The following is a 15,819-nucleotide window of genomic DNA, read 5'->3' as shown; positions in this document are numbered from 1 at the left end:
TGCTTAGCTTGAGAGCTGTGAGGCACAGAAGTTACTAAATTCCTTGGCCATCAAATTGGTCTTTCTCATTAAGCATGCAGAAAGCAGTACATGGGCTCACCCTATGCACAGTGACAGAGATGACTTGATTTGCTTAAGACAAGTTCCATTTACATCACATCTTGTTTATGAATAAAATTGCTTATTAATGACTTCAATTTGCATATTTTACGCTGATTGAAAGCCAGCAGCACAATTATTACTTTCAAATTTCGTTCATGCAAAGCAGACCTATTCCTTATTTTCACAGGATCAGATAATGCTGAAGGGTTAACTTCTTTATTCCTCAGTGGTTATACTTTTATGCTTACCCGAATGGCAATGGTTATTTTCTTTTTCAGCTTTTCTCTCTCTTAATTTATTTTGTCTTACAAAACATTATATTCTATTACAGGCTAGGGTAGCTTGTTCTGCACCTTGCTAAATAACTGTCTAGCTGAAGTTAATTGTAGGATGGTTTGGGTTGGAAGAGACATTAAAGCTTACAACCTTCCACTAGACCAGGTTGCTCCAAGCCCTGTCCAGCCCAGCCTTGAACACTGCCAGGGATGGGGCAGCCACAGCTTCTCTGGGCAGCCTGTGCCAGCTCCTCACCAGCCTCACAGTAAAGAACTTCTTCCTAATGTCTAACCTAAATCTATCCTGTTTAAGTTTAAAGCCATTCCTCCTTGTCATATCACTACTTGTTCTTATAAAAACTACAATTAGGTCAATGTCAAAATAGAGCAATTATCTCAATTAGGTCTGGGTATTCAAAAGCCCTGAACTGATATACAGGTTCTGAAAACCCTTGGATTATCCCTGGAAGCATTGAACAGTTAGAGTACATTTTGAAAAAGCAATATGAATAAATCAAAATTGATTTTAATTTAATGATACAGTTAATCTGGTGCTTCTCAAGATACGCTTCTGCATAACTGTTTCTCTTTTTCAATTAAATTACTTTCTTTTTTTCTATGATTGTCTGGAAAGGCAATTGAGTTTAACTCAGTGTAACTGATTAAGACCTGATTTACTCCCAACCAAGGAATTTGTATGACTATAAGTCACTTTAAAAAACCTGAACACATAAACAAAGAAAAGATAAAACAGTCAAAAATTACAGTGATCGGGCAGGGAGAACGGGAGGACTTAGCAATCAGAGAAACCTATTCCTTGATCACCTCTTTATACTTTTCAAAAATAAGTTGATAGCATTATAAATATAAGCATCTATTGACCTTCTTATTGTAGATAATAGAGTTAAATGTTTTATCTGTTGCTTATCCTAAGAAAATAGGTTAAATCAAACAAAGGTTTTTGATATTTTTGCTTTGAATGCTGCAGCAGCTATGGATAAACAGGGCACCTCATATAAAGTAAAAAGGAACCCTCTTTTCGGGTATTTATTTCCTCTTCTGCTTCATGTCTAAAACTGTGGGCAGGAAGAGTTATCAAAAGACTATCTATTAAGAAGGAAGATATTTGTCTTTATACTCAGAACAATAAATCCTCTTTGTCAGCCACAGAATATGCAGACAGATAGTGACCTGTGGATTGATCCTGCAAAACACAAATGCATTTTATCTCCATTAGCTCTAGTATTAATTTGAAATGTTCTTTTTAAAATCTGTCTTATATTTAAATGAGCTTCTTACAAGTGGAATTTCCCTAAGTGTATGCAGCACATAAAACCTTCTATTCTGTACAAGAGGATTCACTACTGTTTAACAAATGATTGTTTCCACTTTGAAGCAGTTTTAGTGGTGGAACAGATTAGATAATCAAAATCATCAGCAGAACTGGTGGATGTTCTGTATCTGACATTTTTGTTTGTGCTTTTAAGACCTGTGACTTGTAATTTGGGGTAGTTTTGTAGTCAGTCATGATATCTTGCATGTTTCCTGTGGTAGATTCCAAAGATTAAGTACATATAATTGGAAGCATTTGTTAAGATGGGAGACTGCTCTGTGTAGAGAGCATTAACTGTGTTGCAAAAACTTTAGTAATAATGTAGAGACAAATCTGGGAGTAAGGAGGATGAATTTTAAGTATTTTTCTGGTAATAGAGACCTAATGAGTAACTGCTGTATTGCTAGAGATACAAAAGTTCCTCAAGAAAGCTTTTTAAAGCAATCAATATATTTCCGAGTGCTCCAGAATTCTAAGTAGAGCATTCTATGAGTGTAGAGCAAATCTGTGAGCTATTTACTATTGACGTCTGCTGAGATACCAAGTCAAGAGGTTTTAATTTTAGTTTTGTTTTGATTGTTTTCAAAGCCCTAATGTTTATACCCAGAGCAGTAATTAAAATATAGTTCCTTATCGGGTTATATCATTCCAGAAAAAATTATTGTGGTGTAAATATTGGCTTGAGATTCTGCATACTACAGACTTGAGGGTTAATAGGAACCTCCATATGTACAGAGCAGCTGTACCTCGCAGGTTTCTATATGATCCAGTTTACTGAACAGCCTTTGTAATTGGATTAATATGTTTAATTCAAAAAAGGCATAGGATATGCAGATAAAAAATATATAGTATCGAGCAAATGCTACAAAACTGTGATGTTAATGATCTGCATGAAATACTGACCATGCACTGGCACAGCGGAGCCCTGGAGACATTTTCCCACCCTCCAAGGACTGAGCTGCTTTTCGGAGCAGTGGACTTAAAAATGTCAGAGCCAAAAAACTGCAGAGATTTGCCAGGGGATGCTGGAGTATCTCCATTCCTGTGATGTGGTAAATATTCAGAGCTCCATTTTATTTAAACTTGGGCTTATTCTGGATGAAGAGCAATGTTCTCACAAGACGCAACTGTAATACCAGAGTACTAGTGTAGTTCTTTTTCATATATGAGATAGATAGTCAGTAAACAAATCATAGATCCTATTTTCATTCAATAACTTACTCCACTGTGTAAATTTGGATGTGTGTACTCTAATAGAGCAAGTTCTTTTACATAATAATAAAGCTACATTGAGCAGACTGTACGTTTTCAATTCCATTTTGAAATAAAAGATAAAATGGTTCTTTGAGAACATTTTGCAGGCATTAGCATACAGGTCCATTTGCAAGCTAGGAAGAAAACTGTAGGCTCAACGCACTCTGTACAGCCATTGTTGCAGAGGTGCAGTTAGTCTCTCTGATTTCAGAGGCACAAAGACTAGATTGGTATACAACAATGGAGGAAGGAATATCATTTTCCCATTTTAATGGTAATAAAAGCTACCATTTAAGTCACAAATGATTCTGCAAAATCATTAGCAAGTAATCAAATATTTTAAGATTTCATTCTTTTTACCAAAGAGCAGTAATACATCGCCAAGAGACTGTTCTAATGTTTGGTGTTTTAAGCACACGCCCCTTGATATGCCTTATACTCAGGCAATGTATTTACTCAATAGATCACTTCATTGATTATCCAGTGCATATTCATAAGCAGGAAGAACTGGTATGCATATTCATAAGCAGGAAGAACTGGTAGCCCATTATTCACACAGATGTTCCATTAAATATTTTTTCTGCTGTTTAATGTGAGCAAAGGATTGAAAGTTGAGAATGAGGTTTTGGTAAGAAGAGTGAATATTCTCTGTAAAAATCAAAGGACCTCCTTTTGATGATGTGAATCAGCTATGTTTAACAATAAGCAATTTAGTTTCAGAAAAAAAAAAAAGCTGTTTACTGAGGGGGGGACAGGGGACGACCTAATTTAGTATGAATATTTTTATTTCCAAAAATACTTACAAAACCTCCCTAGGGATTCATCTAAAAATAAATTAGTATCTTACTTTGAGCAATTGTAACTTTTTTCTGGGTTGTTTTTTTTGTTTTTTCCTTCTCCTTTCCAGCTGGCCTTTCCACCTGCTTAGAGTTTGTTTCCAAAAGCAGAGTTCAAAAAAACAGTGAGATTTTTGCTTTAAATGGAACAAAACAGACAAAATAATGTCCATGTTCTTCATTATGTCTAAAATTTTGACATAATCTGTAAAAACAAAGAAGAAAATTATATCTCGAGCAATAGCACTGATTGAACTAATGGTCCTTGTGCCTAGGGAGAAAATCGTATAGTAGAACCTTACCATGAGCTACTGATTATTCTGAGGAAGACTCAGATTTGCTTTCTTGTTAAACTAGACATCATCCTCCATTCCCTGCACCACACTAACAGAAATGAAGAAAAATCCTGAATTTTAACAATGCTTTTGCCTGTATACACATCATTTTACATCTCTGGAGCGAGTCCAGAAAAAAAACCAATCCTCTTCTTGTGCTTTGATATATGAACCTAGCCCTATTCTGGGTCTGTAACCTATTGTAGGCTCTCTTATTTACAAAGCATCCACACTTCTAAGTATTTTTGCCAGTTCAGCAGTAAGGAAATAAATAAGAGAGATGTTTTGTTTGTCACACTTCTGATTAAATGATCATAGTCATCTTTGCGGAGCTGATATGTAATCACAGAACAGGAGTTCGAAGATTTCTGTACTTACATGCAAATAGAGACCACCCAGTTCCTTTCTGTGGGATACAAAAGCAGAGAAGTCATTTCTTAAAAGTATAATTGAGATGTTTATGCCAATTTAGTCTGCAAAATTAACCTAAGCATCTTCTGAAAATGATTCACTCTTAAAACTTATAGTTACTTCGTCCTGACCAAGTAGGAAATACACTTCACACTACTTCAGCTCAATCCTCATGCTGCTTCATATGGTAGAGGCCTGTTGAAACCATTTGAAGTATGGAATAAGCCTGCAGTCTCCACAGTGTCCCAGAGGAGAGTGTGTTGAATTCCTCACTGTGTTCTATGTCTGGTAACAATGCTATTACCAGTACTTAACATTTCTAGTCTATGCAAGTAGCCACAGGCGTAGAACTGCACATACAGAAGTGGGCATTTAACAAGAGAGTCAACAGAAGACTTTCAGACATTCACATTTTGTGTCTGATGTGTGCTTTGAACGTTAACCCAACCACACACATATGCAAAAATGAATAATGATATGAAGCGTAGGTACTAGTCAGCTGCTATATTTCTCCACAGTGGATCAAGGTTGCATATAGACAGAGGTATTAGAATGTAGCCAACCTCTCACTGCTGGAGGTGATAACCTTTACAACAAAAAGTGGTGCCAGTTACCTTCAAATTTCACACTTTATTTTGTTGTTGCTTTTCTCAATGACACGTTCAACTATTCATTATGCCTCTTTAGCTGACATTCCTTTCACTAAAGTGACTTGCTGAGACAAGTGTCAGTCTTCCAGACTTGGTCAGTGTGCCCTACTGAGTTTAATTTTACCAGCATCAATTTGATTGTGGTGCAAATGGTGGCTACGAAAGATTAACTTGAGATCGTCTACTCTGAAGATCACATATACTGACTGGCTATTTTACTAACCTAGTTTAGATTCTGATCCATCTGCGCAACGGATAAGATCTTACTCAACAATTGGTTTTTGTAAAATGAAACTGGAAGAAACAACAGAATGAACAGAGCCTTTTTAAAGGAAGTTAGTATTCAGAATCTGTCTCTCTTGAATACATAGCTTTTCTCTTAATTTTCATTGCTGGCCGAAATCTATGTCAGTGTACTCCAGAGCAGGAGGAAGGAAGTATATAATAAACACCTAGTTTTCCATCAAAAAGATCTGAAATTGGAAATTTTCCATGGACCTAATATTAGCATACTTGTTTTGCACATAGTTTCCAAGTAAGCTAAGTATTCTACTTCAATAATTGTAATATTTTTGTATAAGTGGTTTTGGTTTTGTTTTTAATTTTATATGATTACAAAATATTTGAAGGAAAAATAACTTGGTTGAATTTTATATGAATTTCTAGATAGATGAAAAGCCACCATAAACAAGTGTCTTGTATATATCAGTTATTTCTCCAACAAGCCACAAAATTGAAAGAACACTGGCAGAAAAAGTCTGTTGGGGGGAATATTTAAATACCTTTAATACAATGTGGTCCAACAGAGCACTTTGGTGACTGTGAAAGATAGTTCAATTTACATTTAATTATTGAGAGGAAACCGTTTCAGTGTTTGAATTACTGCTAGTAGTTTGCATTAAGAGCTTCCTTGAAACACAGATGTAAGCAATTGCAACTCATTTGTATGAGAATTATTCTGTGAAAGAAATTTATATGCTTGTATTAGAATAGTTACCTAATGTATTAGAGCAGAGTATATGTATTACGGTGTCTTCACTGAGGGCAAGTTTTGTTATCTTGTAGCATAAGGAAGCAAAAATATCACCCCTAAGATCCCACATGCTGTAAAGAAATGAAATAAGCTGCCAGGCTTCTGCCAGAATCTAGAGGAGATTTGTATGGTGCTGGAAAGAGATTGCAGAGGATCAAATTAAATACAGAGTAATTATTAATCTTCTTTTACCAAGAGCACATGAGCTTTATAAAAAAATCCTCCTTCTCCACGTGTTTTCTTATTAAAATGGGCTAATTCAGGGAAGGTGATCACAATATTGCAAAGAGATATTCTTGCCATTTAAAAATTTGCCACTCAGCAAACTAGGATTCTATGGAAATGAAATTTGGATTTTTCCATAGAAGCCACATAGATTTCCATACATTGTAAATACAGCTTTTGTGAGTATTCTGAAGAATTCTGCTGAGCTACGCTGTACAGAGGACATACTTAGTCCCCAAGAAGCACTTATAAATACTGTTTTTTTTCTAATGAGTGAAACAGGATCTTTACATTGTTGTCAGTCTTCCTTAAACTACACTCTCAATTTCCCACCTGACTTGTCATCTAGTAGTACTATTAGTAGATTTTTCACATGAGCTGTCATGAATTCTAGTAAAGAACTATCGTGGATCCGGTTTCATTTCATTCCTTCATCCACTTACTTACCAGAGCAACTTGTCTGAACTTGCTAGATGAGAAGAACACAGCAGTAAGAACAATTTTCTGTAGCAACCTGTTATGAGTTTTTCTGTTTTTCAAGACACTTCCTTTAGGCACACACTTAAGTGATTTTGGCTAGTCAGCATCCCAGATGTTTGCTCTTCATTTTGAAACAATCAAGCCCAAATGGAAAACTCTCATGAAAGGCATAATGTTCTATTTCCAATCTCCTGAGACAATCTTGCAAATAATTTGTTTTGGGTTTTTGTTGCATCACATCATTTTGTGTGTGCATCACGAAACTGTTGCCCATAAGGGATGTTTTGAATCCAGCATATTAGCTGAAGTCATTTTGCTTCAAAAGAAAGGAGCAAATAACATTACCATTGAATAATTTGATGTCATCTAAGGTAGGTCTTACTTAATGAGTTTGGAAAGGGCCTGCCCAACCTAGAGCAGTCTCACTAGACCTGTGACATGCAACTTGTAGGTATCACATAATGAGCTTCGGTATTTCAGTGTACAAAATCTTCTTTTATCTGATTAGCTTTGAAACTGTATGATAATGGACTTTGAACATGCTTTGTTTTTTTTCAAGTTTGAATCCAGTACTTCCCCCTTTCTTGAAATATTTAGACTGCCTGATTGTGTCTAACCTGCTTATCATTTCTTATTCTCTACTACTGGAAAAAAAAATTTGTAATAATACTAGAAGAATAAGATTTTTTTCTTACTACTAGGCAACATGAAGATGGATTAACATTCTGTCTTCTGGGAAAGAAACACATATTCTCAGCTTCTTGGAGAGCAGGAACATGCAAAGGGCAGATAATCATTCTGTACCTTCTAAGAGCTGTGAACACTGTAAATAATTGTACTCCATTCTCTCATAAGCATGTGCACAGCAATAACTGTCACACAGGAACAACTGGATGATTTTAGTTTCCTAATGACTTCTTTTAAGAACACTTTCAGAGCTTGGTCACTTTAGAAATGTCTTAGATACTGGATAGCAGTTAAAGACAGCCAAAGCTTATGCAGCACTTCCCAAACTTTTGCCCTCTCTATATCTCCTAGAGAAGTCTCTTCCTCCCCAAATAAACACTTGGCAGGCTGTAAGCCAGCAAGTTGGTGAGGAAGTAGCCAGCCTCAGGGAGTGCAGGTCTTTATTGCAGTAGCTGGTAATGCTTTCTTTTCTTTTTTTAGCAGCCCAGTAAAGCTGGGAAACGGGTTTCCTGCTTATGTGCTTGGATTGCTTTCCTATTTCTGGTTTAGACATTAGGAGTCATCAGGTGATAGATCAGAAATGACAACAGGAGCAAGGATACTGAAATGCACTCTTGGCAAAAAGGTACAGCACAGTGTTGAGGTAGGGGGAACAGAAGGAAGCAGGTCTGACACTGCAGCAGCAGGGGCTAAAGGGTGGATACAGGTTTTGTACATCTGCTGGTAAATGCTTCATTACTAGCTTAGACTTCCCAGAACTGGCAGTGGATAGTGGTGTCCTCAGTTGCCATCTCTTTCACTTACTCATATCCTCAAAATACTTTTCTGAAAGCATATTGTGAAACTCCTATTGTTGTTCTTTATGTCATGGTTTGAGCATCTCCTGTACCTTCTTCATTTATTCCCCAGCCATAACATAGAGGAGGATTCAACCTGTGTGAAGCTGACATATCAAAACCCAAAATGGCATAGGTGACCTCGGTTCTGTTCATAAAAGTATCCATAACTAGCATCTTCCAGCCAAATTCACTAGAGAGAAAAGAGCTTTCATTTCTATTCATCATTTGTCAAGACAAAGGACGTACAGGCATGCTCACAGCTTTCTGAGAAATCAGTATAAAGTCCAATGAATAGGAAATTCTGCTTGTTTGGTGGTTGTCTATTTAAAACCAGGTTCCATTATTTTCATTTTGTTTCATTTACACAAGAGTTGGAAACTGTTAAATAATACTACGACAGTATATTTCTAGTTGATAACTTTGGTGCTGGATAATAAATTTCAAGGAGTTTTGGAAAAACCCTGTAAGAAGTCTGACTTTTTAAGCTATTTACTCACATGCTTAAGTTATTAAATTTTCAAAACTGTGAGCATGTAGATTGGTTTCTCTTGATGTTTAGCTTTCCCTCAAGCTTGTTAAGGCAAAGAGCAGGTGTTTTAGTTTTGCAATAATTAATAATTTAAATGGATTGCTTATATGAACCTACCAAGAAAATAATTTTGTAAAGTTTTTAAAAATCTTATATTGATATGTGCATACATATACATAAATAAGTATGTAATTCTAGTACTGGTGTGTATATATATGTGTATGTATGTAGCACCAGAATTATGTAAACTGTGTATATATGAAAATGTGTTCAGAAATTAAACTGTTATTAGTGCAGCAGAAACAAAAAACTAAGAAGGGACACATTTTTAATTTAAATAGAAACAGATTTTTAAAACTTAAAAGCCACATGTATAATAGTCTCCACTGAAAGCATAAGTTATCTTCAGGCCTGAACACTTCTAAATATTCAACCTACAATAAAATTCACATTGACTTCAACCTGAGCAGGAATGCAACCCTTTAATAATAATAAATGTATAAAATACACACAAGTATACTTGCCTCCTTTTTCCTGCTAAAATAGCTAAGCTGCTAGCGCTGCAACAGTGACATCCAGTGACTAAGCCACTTCTAGACACTATCTGTATTTGGAATGAGTACTATAGGACATGGGTGGATAAAGGAGATTTATTTATTAAGATCCTTAGTAAATAAAGGTCTCACTGGTCTCACCGAGAGCATAAACAGACACCTCATGAGAATGAAAAACACAATAAACAGCTAATCCAGAAAAAATACAGAAATGTTTAATTAACCCGTATCTATTTTAGACTTAGACAGTTGCTGAGCCAAGTCAGGAATAAATTGTTTTAAAACAAGTGCTTTGTTCAGTGAGGCAATTTCCTTAACAAGACTAAGCAGCCTTTTGCACCTTTTCTTAACAGTAACAACAGAATTCAGTTAATAACTTCTATTATGTTTTGCTTCAGATATGATCTATCTCAGATCTAAATGCAGCTGTATGATGGAAAGTTCTTTCCATTTTTACCAGATTCATGAAATAAAAAGACCAAAAAGAATTAAGAAAACTTTCTTGTATAGAGAAGGTGACAAAAAATGGTTACCATGCTTTTACGTAAGTCCCTTACTCTGTTTCAGTTGAAGTCAGAGTGAGTCCAAACCTCATATAGCTTCTGGCTCTAAAAATGAGTGGCTTCTAGTACTGACCTGACCCCATAATTTCCTCAGTTATCCAAAAGGTTTTTTGATTGGAACTGAGTCTTGAAATCATCAGATTATTCAAAATGTTACATAATATACTCTGTACTCTGATTACAGTAACTGTACTACAGAAGTAGCTCGTTTCTGGAGTTTACAAAAAATATTAGTAATATTAGTAATAGCAACTAATTATTTAGGATTTCATCTTCTAAGTATGCTCCAAGTTTCCCATTTGTTTAGTGTTAAGAAATTGATAAATGAAGAAATAAGTATATAAGAAATGAATTTATCACAGCTCTTTCTTTGATAATGAGGCAACAGTTTGATAGTGACACCAGGAAAAGACCAAAAATTTAAGCCCTATTCACAACTGCATTGCTTTTCTGTGCCTGTTTTAAGCAGTTTTCAAATTACTAAGAGCACTGTTTATTTAGTCCCCCTTAGTCTGGTATCTACAAAATAATGTTATATTCTGCTAGTATGCCAGTACTGGATTTCTATGGGATCAAAGAAGATAAAGAGTGTTCACTTTAAAGAAAATAATACTTTTTAAAATAAAAAGAGAGCTATTTTTTAGTCCTGGATTTCATGGAAGGATAACTGAAGAATAGAAACTTTCTCCAGGAACAAGCACAGCTGACTGTAGAACCAGTGTACTTTTGCTGGGCAAAACAGAAGTTTAATTTCAAGTTGCTCAACATAATGCAGCTGGGTTTATGAAATCAGAAAGGTAGATTTAGCCTTGATAAATGTTTGATTTTCAAAGCAGAAAAGCACATGACGTGATAAATTTGGGTGCAAAGCATGATAAACTTGATTTGTTCCCCTTTAAAAATGTTCCTACATTTCCATCAGTCTGCAATTCCCTGAGCTCAGGGTGTCTTCAATGACTAACATCTTATTTTCAGACCATTACATTTCTGTGTTACTCCTTATAGTCCTAAGAGTACCTGATTATGACCTTCAATAGAGAGGAAAGTGGAAATTCAGTAGTCAGTGCCCCAAGCTGTCAAAAGGGGGGGAGTGAGCAAGCAGCTGCATGGTTCTGATTTATCAGCTAGGCTTAAACCACAACACAGCCTTAGTAACATGCATTAGTCTATCATTTAAAGGTTCTACCAGCTTTGAAGTGAGGACAGAAATAAAGCCTGTGTTTTTAGAGTTTCCTCATTGTACTAACTAAAATTTCTGCTATCAGCAACAATAGTCACCCTCTTTGTACAATCTCATTTCAGTCTTTCGAGGACATGGGATAGCCATGGTTTTTATGTAAAAACAGCAAAGAGGAACAATAAGGGGGAAAAGAGAAGTGTATAGAGACAGGTTTTCAAGGGCCAGCTGTTAGGTTCTAGTTTTCCTTTCACTGGAGAAGATCCTTCACTTTCACTTCCTTTCATGTATTTTTAGGTGAGTTTCAAATATTAAATGCTATGAATACCACAATAAAAATAATACAACAGATATAAAACAACAATACAGCCATTTTGCAAAAGTCTTATTTTATTATCAAACTAAAGGCAAAACACAGCACTGTGTCAGGTAATAGGAAGAAAATTATCCCAGTCAAAACCAGGACAGGAAGTTAGGTTCCTCTTTTAGAACCTGGTTGAGGTTTTGAAATTTTATGTCATCAACATGCAGATGTCGTCAGCTGGAAAAGAAGGTGTACACTTCAGTGGCCTCAAAAAGATCAGCTAATTTTAAGATAATGTAACACTTAACTACAAAACTGACTACTTATAGTGCAAACATGGAGTCTGTGGTAGGTACGTGACCGTCCCCTCCTGTAAATGTTCACTGTGTTGTGCCACAGTATATGGGAAACAGCAACTTTCAGTGCTTTTGGAATTCTGCAAGAGCAACAGCCTTGCACTGTGTAAGATGATTAGTGTCTGTGTGAAGAAAAAGGACCTTGGGAGCTTTTGCCCTGTATGGTGACAGTGTCTGCTACATACTAGCTCTGACTTTAAACTCACTGAGGCAAGCAGACTATGATGGTGGGTATTTTTCCTGTAAGCTTGTTATCTGGTTCCTTATGGGGATTCAAAAATATCCATGCTCTTTCATCTAATTCAAGCACTAAGCAGAAGCATTAAGTAATGACTTTGTTGAAGGCAAGAGACAGGAAGCTCATGCCTCTATGAAAATTCCCATTACAGAACTAAGCAGTGGAAAAATGAAGCAACATCAGTAGGGGGCAACAAAACACAGCAAATACCTATTTTGTTGGCCAAGCAATGTCACACCCTCACTGAGGGAGGCATTTGTGTTATAACCCGAAGAACTGCTTGTGTGAACAAATGCTTTTCTGTTTTTCCAGCTGTGTTACATGGTAAATCCTGTTTCACGAATGATAAAACTCAAAAACCCAGAGTATTATATATAGACACATAAAACTTTTCACGTAGGTTTGTGCTGCTTTATCTCTCTTCTAGTACAGTAAAACAATAATAAGATTGGACACTTCTGAATCATTTTCATTTCTAAATACCATGCATTTAGCACTATGGTTAATATAGAATATTCTGCTAAAGGCCATCCACTTTTTACAAATGAAGGTGCACTGTACAGGCGAGTTAGAATTTGAAGTTCATTGTCTTCCATCCCTTTCAGTCTTGGCATGATTTTAAGATGACAGACATTCCAGAAGACAAGAAAAATGGAGCTGTAAGTAATTTTTTCTCCTTTTTTGACGGAAGTGCAATATTAACTGTGCTCATGTCAAATTTCTTTGTGAAATTTCTTGATTATATGAATGATCAGGAATGCATTCAGTAGCACTGGTCTTGTGTACTGCTCTTCAGACCTTCCTGTTGAGTCTTTTCTGAATCTCTCCAATCTGTGATGTTCTGGGGTTGTAATCTCTGAGTAAAGCTATTCTGGCTATAGAAGAATAATCATATAAATGCTTTCTGGACTTTCCCTTGACTCTCAAACCCGAGCCATTTCAAAATAGCCCAGCAGAAAGCAGCATGTAAAGGGGGCTGGAATAGTAGGCTTGCACTACCACTGCTGCATGCCAGTATAATCAGTGAATAACAAGCAGAATTTGGTAGATAACCTGCTGATGTATACACTGTTGTCATGTTTAAACCTAGCTGGTAACTCAGAACCACGCAGCCTCTCTCTCACTCCCCCCCTTTTCCTCCCCCTGCTCCCAGAGGGATGGGGAGGAGAATCAAAAGAATGTAACTCCCATGGGTTGGGATAAGAACAGTCCAGTAACTAAGGTATAACACAAAACTACTACTGCTACCACCAATAATAATGATAACGGAAATAACAAGGGGAGAGAACAGAGTTGTTTACCACCTGCAGACCAATACCCAGCCCAACCTGAGCAGCAACCTGGCCTTCCAAGTAATTCCCCCTCCCCAGATTATATACTAGGCATGACATGCTGTGGTATGGCTAGCTTTGAGTCAGGTGTCCTGTTTCTGCTTCCTCCCAGGTTCCCGTGCCCCTCCTTACTGTCAGAACATGAGACTGAGAAGTCTTTGATCAGAGTGAATGTTACTTAGCAACAACTAAAACGTCGGTGTGTTATCAGCATTGTCCTCAGACTAAAGTTGAAAACACAGCCCTGCACCATCTACTAAGGAGAAAATGACTGCTACAGACAGAACTAAGGATGACTATAAATGGTCTTTTCTCACACTGATTAAATAATGTGCACAGTTCCTACTATTGCATAATTAGCCAGAGTTTGACTGTGAGACTTGACCTCAGAAGTCATGTGAAATTATGGTCTTTTGAATTATCATCTTTGTATTGGCAATTGGTTCTTGTAGCATATGCTATAAATAAACATGAAGAGAGAACATAATGTCACATACTCAAAGGTTAGAAATTCCTAAGGACTTTTGGGTTCTTCAGAACAGAAAAAAGGTCAATAAAAATAACCCCAGCTAGTCTGGTGACATCCTAAGAAGCTAGGTTGGTGAGTTTTGTGATTTCAACTTTTACATCTTGAGAGGATTCTAGACCCCCATAGGACTTTGGAGAAGTGCTTTTCAGTTACTAGTTTTAGTGCTAAAATTTCAACTTGCTTATCACAAAAGCCCCTTCTTATAAGGAACCAAAAATGTTTTTTAGAATTGTAGGGACTTCTTTCACTGTGGACCTTTAACTGTTGACAACTGTCTTAAGCTATCAGCAGGTTTCAAGACAAGCCTGAGATTAATGTGATTGCTTAGGCCAGGTCATAGCTGAATGGAATTCTTTGATCTCACTAAAGGTTCAAATAAGTGTTGTTTCCATCTTAAAACTCTGATTCCAGTTTCAACTGCAGCCTTTTGTGTTATAGCTATAATGCAAAGGAGTGCAGAGACCTTCCTGGAAACTAAATTAGGATGACTGCATGTGGGAACTGGAGAGGCATTAACAGAATAGAAAGCAAAAATGTTCACCTTAAAATGAAATACTGTTTCCTTTGAAATTTTCTTTTGGATATATGGCCCTTTTGCACATGGAGGTCTTTTTACTCTTATCCTGTTTTATTATTTACCAAAGATCTCTTAACCTAGCTTCTAATCAAAGTAAGGTATTGCATTCTCTTACATCTTCCCTACAGTAGTTTTGACCAGGTCAGGTCCCTAGACTTGGAATATATTTGCATGGACTGATAAATTCAGACCATTCAGTATCTGGTATGACTAAAAAGAAAGCAGCTTATCTGTAAATTACTAAGATTGAAACTATCTCTGTTCATCCACACAGATGTATTCTAACAAAAGCAAAATGAAGAAGTATGTAAATGAAGAAGTATCTAAAACAAATCTAATTAGTTTTGTTTCTATTGTAAATGTACAGACTAAGATTTCTTTAAATTATCATGTCATTTTAGTACACCTGTTTTGGGCTGTCTTATATGTGACCCTCAAGCTGATGTATGGATAGCACTGATACATACTAATTCATAACACATGGACACCCAAAATACATTGATGTTGCACAAATTTCAGACCAGCCATTTCCTTTTAACTGACTTCTCCTGGGCTGCTTCTTGGTTTATCTGAACAGGGAGTTGGTGGTAAGTATGGTAGAAGTCCACCTCCAGCATTTTAAACAGCCCCTTTGTGAGTGCTTCTAGTCCATTTCAGGAGGGTTAATCCATTTGAATACTGACCTGGCTAACACAGGGCAGAGTCAGTTGACTACTGGCTTTGCCCTGAAAATTATTACACACATTCTTACCGTCAGGAATAGCAGACAGGAGATTTAAGAAGCTGCCATGAGCATTTCCATTTGTTTCCAAGATTGTTAATCTGCTAACTGACTGTGAGAAACTTCCAGTCTATTTCAGGATGGTGATGGACAGATGATTATAGATCTCTAACGAAAGTAACTTAACTCACCTTTTTGTCTTTGATCAGAAATAACTGCAATTAAGTTAGAGCTACTAATTGTGTAATTACTGTTCTTCAGCTGTTACTTCTGTCTCTGTTGCTGTTTAATTCACTGGGAAATTCTCATCCTTAGTTTCCAGGACTAAGATTCTGGTCACGTGTCTCTACATTCACAAGTTACAAGGTCTCTCAGTCTTGCTGCTGGAGTCTCTTCCTTGTCTTCAGTCATGGTACTTTAATGATGATTAACTTTAGTTTTAGCACACATACTAGCATGATTCATAAATAGTATATTCTA

The sequence above is a fragment of the Lathamus discolor genome, chromosome 3 (genome assembly GCF_037157495.1).
Source record: "Lathamus discolor isolate bLatDis1 chromosome 3, bLatDis1.hap1, whole genome shotgun sequence".
In the NCBI taxonomy this organism is placed as follows: Eukaryota; Metazoa; Chordata; class Aves; order Psittaciformes; family Psittacidae; genus Lathamus; species Lathamus discolor.
Note: the sequence above shows the minus strand (reverse complement) of the source record.